A 6144-nucleotide genomic window follows, 5' to 3' on the forward strand; every position below is an offset into this window, starting at 1 on the left:
TCCTCCTCCTCCTCCTCCTCCTCCTCCTCCTCCTCCTCCGTCCCCTCAAAGCCAAAGGACTTAGCCATTCACAATGGGAACCATCTGGCAGGATGGGAAGAATGGGGGAAAAAATCCAAATATTCAAGTTTTTTTGTGCCTCTGTCCTTACTCCCTCAACTTACCAGCTCTTGTCCTCACAAACCCAGACACCAAAGGACAAATCCAGGGCTGGTTGGGGCTCTTTCCACAGGCTAAGGAACGCCGCGGGGGACTGTGGCAGCCTGTCCTTCCCCGCTGGGGCCATGCACTGGCTGAGCAGACTCTGGATGGGGCTGCCTCCAAACCAGCGCGTCCTCTTCTGTTTATATAGCAGAAACCAGAGCTGGCCTCTGGGGACCGGGACAGCCGCCTCAGGGCCCTCTTGGCTGGGGTCTGACTTTGGCCCAGGTTAGCAAGAGCCCAAAATAGTCAGCTGACGGGAGCCCCGGACTAAGCGTGATGCTGGGCCCGTGCCCAGGCCTGGCAAACAGGTGCCCACGTCACAAGACTGCAGCGCTAACACTCACGGGGCCCTGGCTGGCGGCCCCTCAGGGTGGCATTGGCAATGTATTGACATGGGAATTCCACCCAGTCACATCGCCCAAACAACAGAGCAAATATAAATGCTGTCCCCGACGGGAAAGCTGGTCTTCAGAAGGCCAGGTCTGGGCTGGGGGCAGAAAGGGGCCAAGAGGAAGGGGACACCTGGCCACTGCTGTCACCCTGACTCAGGTGCTCCAGAGCCCACGTGTCCTGGGTCACCTGCCCCTTCCACTTACAGTAATTCTCCCTGTCCCCACCCTCCAAGCTGGTGTTATGGCGCCTGCCTCCGTAACAGAAGCTGTCTCCCAGTGTACACTCGGCCCGGCACTCGTTTCCCAGGCCTCCTCTGCCACCCTCCACTGCACACCGTTCTCCTACTCTAGCTACCTCCACAAGACTCTGCAGCCTGACCACCCCCTCTATGAAGCCGCAGGGCTGGTGGAGACAATAAGCCAGTCAGACAATCATCCAGAACAGTGGTCCTCCACCTGTGGGTCGTGACCCCTTAGGGGGCCGCAGGACCTTTACACTGGGGTTGCCCGGAACCTTCACAAGACACAGATATTTACACTGTGATTCACAATGGTAGCAAAATCAGTTATGAAGTAGCAATGAAATTAATTGTAGGGTCAGAGGCCACACAGCATGGTGGACTGTGTTAAGTGGCCGCAGTGTTAAAGGCTGAGACGGCGGCTCTAGACTCTCCCAAACCTGAAGGACGACATGGGACATGTCCCAAGGAAAAGGGGAGAGAGTACCAGCGCGTATGTCCAGAGTGCCAGGCCGAATCCCCAAAGCCCACAGACACGGATTCTCAGTTTCACTCCACAATGCCTCTCTCCTGGCCGGACCTCAAGAAGCCCCTGCCCCTTTAACTCTCTCAGTACGGGGGTAGGGGAGGAGCAGGATGGCCAAGCACACCTTGGGGTTGGCTACAGGTGTGGGACGTCCATTCTCATATTGGTGGATGATGCCCCGGGGACAGGGGTGGCCCTCCCCGGTACAGTACCCACACCTGGAAACAGGCCAAGCCTCAAAGCCACATGGCCCTGTTAGGCTCCCAGCCCTCGGCTACCCGCCCCACCCTTCAGCTTCCTGGAACCATGCACAGGCTGCCTCGAGAGCGAGAGCTGCTGTCAGCTCCTCCCTCATCCACCCGTGAGACTGGGACCCAGAGCCTCCAGCCCAAGCTGTTGAGAACGCAGGCTTCCCCGTCCCCACCCCCGCAACACCCCACTCTGAAGAAATCAGATGTTCCCATGCTTCGCAGCCTCACCCGCCTGCCACCCCCAGCAGGGCATCCCCTGCCAGCCCCCAGACCACATCCTCTCCAGGCACCCCACACCCACCCTGCCTCCATCCTACCCCACCTGCTGCTCAAGGGCCCCAGGGGTGCACCAAGGGCCGAGGCAGTACTCACCGCTCTGGACGGGCCGACAGGACGCTGCTGTCAACTCTCACACCATCCCATCACCAAGGAGGGGCAGGGGCTGGCCTCTGTCCATGGTGGCCTACAGAGGGAGTCAGCATGAGTGAGGAGCAAGGACATGCTCCTGGAGACAACACCGCCCGGAGACAGTGGGGGGAACAGGGGCAGGCCCCGGGCCACACAGGGCACAAGACCATGCAGGCGATGGCTCTGAGGAACGTGAAGGTGGACAGCATCGGGGTATGTCAGAGCCAGGAAAGCATACAACCACTGCGCCCTGCTTCCTGCCTGCCTGCAGGTGCTGGAACACAGGGATGTGCAGCCGAGAGAAGGCGAGCCCCACAAGGGCAGGGAAAGCGCCTGTCCCTCCTGACAGGCCTCCAGCTCAGCCCGGGGGTGCGACTCTGTGAGCCTCTCTGGTCTTGGCGAGCCCAGTCTTCTAAGCCAAGCAAGGAGACTCTTATGAACTCCTACGACGGGACCCCAGTCCCTAGCCAGGGAGTGAGGCGAAGAGTACCAGACTACCTAGTCCAAACGCAGGCTCCAGCACACCGCCCTCAACAGACAGCACAGCCTCTCCTGCCTCTCAGTGAAGAGAAGGCGGTCTGCAGTTGACACCCCTAAAGCAGCGACAGGCTGTAATTAGGCTTAAATGTAGACGATTTTCTAACAGGCCAAGGCAGGAGGCACAGGCGGGGGCGTCTTTGTGAGTTCAAGGCCATCCAACACTACATAGCGAAGACCTGCCTCGGGAAACAGGCCCAGCACACAGACTGCTCCGGCCATCAAGGGGGGGGGGTCTTAAATGAACACACACAAAGCCAGTTCCCGAGGTAGGCAAGTCAACGAGAGCCCAGCTCAAGACGGAACGGAGAGCGAAATGGTAAACAGCTGGCTTAGCAGGGGCTAGGCCGTAGGTTCAACCCCCGGCATAGCAAGGAGAGGTGGAAAGACAAGGCTAACTCCAGACTCTGGTCCCTTCTTAGACACTTGTTGGCACGTGCCCTCTGCTTCCAGAGTAGAATCCGGCTGTGCACTGGACCCTAGGCTTCCTGTCTCTCCTCCAACTCCCTTCTCCCACTTGCCATCATTCTCCCCTCCCTCTGGAGCCAAGAGGGAGGGGAAGAGTAAAAAGCCAGGCACTGCCTTCAAGCTACGGGTGTGTGCTGCAGGCCAGAGGGGTGAGAAAGGAGAAGTGGCTATTTCCACAATAGTAGGTGGAAGGCCCAAGATAGGGGAAGGCCCAAGCGGGTCACATGCTCCTGACCTCTGCCCCAAGGCCACCAGCTAAGGGACACGCCTGTGGCGATACCCAGACTTTCCCTGAAAGAAGTAGTGGTTGTGGTGCAGCAGCTGCCTGCATGCCTAAGGCCCTGGATTTGGCTCTCTAGCATCACTGTCAGAGGGTAACAGCCAGAAGTGAAAGCCATGGGCGAGGAACAGCCGAGGCACCTCCAGTCAGGAATGGAAGGCAAGGTGGCAAACCTGCTACCCACAGGAAGTGTGCCATCATCCTCCCAAGCACCATAAACAGGACAAAGACTACCGTCCACGACAGGGTGAACTAGCCCCGAGGCCGTCTGCATCTCTTGGTGACATGGTGGCCATAGCCTGGCACCTTGAACCCAGGTGATTCACAGCTCTGAAGAACAGGTGTCTGAGCCCATCCATCCCTAGATCAAATTCCCTCCTCGAGGTCACGGTCAGCATCCCTCCAACTACGGAGGGCGAGGCCGAGGGCCCAAGCCAGGGGAAGGCCCAGGGGCCCGGGGGGGTTCCATCTTGAGCAAGCCAGCACCCTGGGCCCAGCTGCAAACAGGATCATATCAATTCCAAGCCCCAGGCAGAGGGCAAACCCAAGGCTGAGGCAACTCAAAAGAGGAGAAGGTAGTCTCTAAAGGGCACATCAGCCCTGCTTTAGTGCCACCTTGCGCTGCTCTCCCAAACCATCCCTCCCATGTGCGCCAATCACGTAGGCCTCCTTTCACCACCCACAGCCTTGGCCGATTCCCCCACCAGGAAAGTCACTGCCCACATCTGTCTGTCTGCTTCCTCCACACGCACCAGGTTTCCTAACCTCCACGACTTATACCACCTCCACACTGACCTGTTTTCACTCCACACGGGACCAGCTGACGTCCTACTTGTCACCTATCTCCCTACTAGAAAACAGCGCTGTCTGCCCAGCACCGAAGCCAGATGGTGCTGGGCCCCATGGGTAGGACAGGGGTGGTGAGGCTTGACCCACACAGGCCTACACTTGAGCTGAGGGTAAGGCCAGCTAGGTGAAGGGACATTCCAGCTAAGGAGCTGTTCCCTCCATCTGGCAGACAGATCCAACAGAAACACGAGTCTTCCTTTTTTGTTGAATCACAATTTCGATTCAGTCGGAAAAGTCTTCCCTCTAGGACTAGCCAGGCCCTGAAGGAACCCACCAGGAACCTGCCGGCCCTCCCTATGAAGCATTTCAGTGTCCTCCTAACTGAAGCCCCTACTTGCCACAGAGCACGGGTGGCAGGGCTCCTGAAGCCCTGCTGGGCCTGGACACACTCCGCCTTGCACAATGGCCACAGCATGAGAACAATGGCTGAGAACTTTACAGGCTCCACAGTGCGACAAGAAAGGGGCTGCAGGACTGCGGCTGTCATTCGCTGAGACCAGGCCTAAAAAGGTTAAGACGCTTGCTGGTGGCCATACAGCTCGGCGCTGTCAAAGCTGTGTGATTAGAACCCAGCCTCCACACACACACACACACACACACACACACACACACACACACACACACATCTGGGAGCCCGTGGCCAGGCGTGCCTTCTCTTCGGACACCTGGGAACCTGCCTTCACTGTATGTAGTCTCTGAGCCCCCCTACAGCACAGGTGTGAAGCTCTGTGGCTGGGTAGGTGAGCTTCTGAGTCAGGCATCGGCCGAACTGACGATCTTAGCTCCAGCCAAGGCCTCACGGTTTCTTATCAGAGCTATTCGCCTCACCGGTGAATGCCCACACCATCATCAGAACCCAGAATCCTAGCACAGCACCTTGTCCTTGTCCTAAGGTCCGGCTCACCTCAAAGTCTGGCTTCCTTGTCTTGGTCCGAGTCACTGACGTGAACATTCCCCTTGTGGGTGATGGCCCAGTGCAGGCACACGGAGCCCTGGGTCCACCAGCACCTTCGGACACCTGTTGGGAACCTGCCCACCAGTGTAACTAGCCCCAAACCTAGGCTGCCACTTCCCATGGAACCACCTCTAGACCCTGCGGTCACTTATCAACAAACGGGAGGAGGGGGATGTGTCCAAGCGAGGGGGCTGCGCGGTGCATCCCCTCAGACCACCTTCTGGAGACACCGCGCTGTCCCCAGGCCCGAGTGGACGCACTGCGCTGCTGGCTCCCGAGGAACGGGGCGACCTGGCCACGGCCCGCGCTGGCCGCCCCGGGCCGGGCAGGAGAGGACCGCGCTGACCCCGGCGCTCGATGGATGCAGGTCCCGGCTGCCCGAGCCCCTCACCTGGCCCGGCGGGCTGTGCCCGCGCCTCCGCCCGCGCCTTCCGGGCTCGCGCCCCGCTCGGGCCCGCAGGGTCGCCCATGGCCAGCCGCCGCCGCCTCCTGCTCCCGCCGCCCGCGGTTCCGGCCGCGCCCGCGCCCCCCGCCCCCAGCTCCTCCCCCGGCGGGAGGCCGGGCGGGGACCGTGACGCGCGCCCATTGACGTCTCCGGAATCCCGGCGGCGGCGGCCGACGCAGCCTCATCAATGGGCTAAAAATAGCGGCGCCCGGAATAGCGGCGCGCCCCGCCCCGCGCACCCCGTTACATAACGCGCCCCGCCCGCGGCCAGGGTGAGGTTGCTGTTTCCAGGTGAGCCCTCTCGGGGCCTCCAGGACGCCACCCCAGACATCCAGCTCGAGAATTAACCTACCCGGGACTTCCCCTGAGCACTAGGTGGAAAAAGTGAGGCCCAGCGGGGCTGGGCCGCGACCCAAAGTCGCACAGCAATTAGGCTAGGGAGGTCAGGACCCCAGCCTTCCTCCGAGCGAGCGCGTGGGCGAGATCTCGTGCGACTGTGTAACTCGGCAAGGAACCTAGGAAGCAGGCTACAGCGCTTCCGCGGGAGAAGGCAGCTAACAGACGGCATCTGAGAGAGGGGAAGGTCTCCT

At 60.2% G+C, this 6144-nt stretch overlaps 1 protein-coding gene across 1 annotated transcript in view; it reads right to left on the bottom strand.

The window, feature by feature from the left end:
* The window catches only part of Nr4a1 (nuclear receptor subfamily 4 group A member 1), a 17804-nt gene extending 12242 nt beyond the window's left edge, over positions 1-5562 (bottom strand). The window contains exons 1-2 of the mRNA XM_055627260.1: positions 5501-5562; positions 1985-2075 (exon numbers count right to left, since the gene is read on the bottom strand). The gene's annotated coding sequence lies outside the window, so the exon portion shown is untranslated. The remainder of the gene's footprint in view (positions 1-1984; positions 2076-5500) is intronic.
* Between the last annotated feature and the right edge of the window lie 582 nt (positions 5563-6144).

Source organism: Psammomys obesus, unplaced genomic scaffold (genome assembly GCF_907164565.1).
Source record: "Psammomys obesus unplaced genomic scaffold, mPsaObe1.curated_primary_1811, whole genome shotgun sequence".
Lineage (NCBI taxonomy): Eukaryota > Metazoa > Chordata > Mammalia > Rodentia > Muridae > Psammomys > Psammomys obesus.